The sequence below is a fragment of the Primulina huaijiensis genome, chromosome 8 (genome assembly GCF_012295235.1).
Source record: "Primulina huaijiensis isolate GDHJ02 chromosome 8, ASM1229523v2, whole genome shotgun sequence".
In the NCBI taxonomy this organism is placed as follows: Eukaryota; Viridiplantae; Streptophyta; class Magnoliopsida; order Lamiales; family Gesneriaceae; genus Primulina; species Primulina huaijiensis.
The window spans coordinates 9,273,131-9,274,226 of NC_133313.1; the positions used below are offsets into that span (position 1 = coordinate 9,273,131).

At 29.1% G+C, this 1,096-nt stretch overlaps 1 non-coding gene across 1 annotated transcript; it reads right to left on the reverse strand.

Annotated features, from left to right (window-relative positions):
- Positions 1–212: 212 nt before the first annotated feature.
- On the reverse strand, positions 213–323 carry LOC140983687 (small nucleolar RNA R71). Its single transcript, XR_012176479.1, has one exon. It is a non-coding gene; the product is annotated as a small nucleolar RNA R71 (small nucleolar RNA).
- Positions 324–1,096: the final 773 nt, after the last annotated feature.

The following is a 1,096-nucleotide window of genomic DNA, read 5'->3' on the forward strand; positions in this document are numbered from 1 at the left end:
AAATCCATATTTACATCTAAAAGAATTTGAGGAAGTTTGTAACACTTATAATGATCAAAATTGTAGCATGGATATAGTTCGATTAAAGCTTTTCCCTTTTCTTTAAAAGATAAAGCTAAAACATGGCTACAAAATTTGAGATCAAGTTCAATAAGATAATGGGAAGAAATGCAACAACAATTTCTCAAAAAGTTTTTTCCTTCCCATAGAACAAACTCTTTTAAAAGACAAATTACTACTTTTTCTCAAAAACAAGGAGAAACATTTTATCAATGTTGGGATAGATATAAAGAATTACTTAATACATGCCCACATCATGGTTTTGAAACATGGAGAATAGTTTCTCACTTTTATGAAGGTCTAATACCTAAAGATAGGCAAATGATAGAATTCATGTGTAATGGAACTTTTGAAGATAAAAACCCAAATGAAGCTATGGAGTATTTGGATTCATTAGCAGAAAATGCTCAAAATTGGGATAATATAGGCACAATAGAACCACCAACAACTAAAATCAATAATTCAACAAATGGGGGTGGTATCTATAATCTTAAAGATGATATAGATATTCAAGCTAAACTTGCATCTTTAGCAAGAAAAATTGAGTCATTAGAAATGAAAAAGAGTGGTCAATTAAAAAGTATTCAAGAAATTGTTTGTCATATATGTGATACACATGATCATGCTACAAAAGATTGTCCAACATTACCTTCATTTAAAGAATGTCTCCATGAACAAGCAAATTATGTTAACAATTATAAAAAACCAATACTAGATCCTTTTTCAACATCATATAATCCTGGATGGAAAAATCATCCTAATTTTAGTTGGAGGAATGATAATAATGCACAACCCTCACAACAATATTTTCAAAATAACCAAAATCATCAAGGTTATATTCCTTATGTTACACCTCCAAGAAAAAACTTTGAAGATGTAATTCATGCATTTATCCAAAAGCAAGAATCTATCAATATTCAAAACAGTCAATCTATGACTGATTTGAAAGAAACTCTTGCAAAATTTGCATCTGCACTTAATATTCATGAAAAAGGAAAATTTCCATCTCAACCTCAACCTAATCCTAAAAATCAAA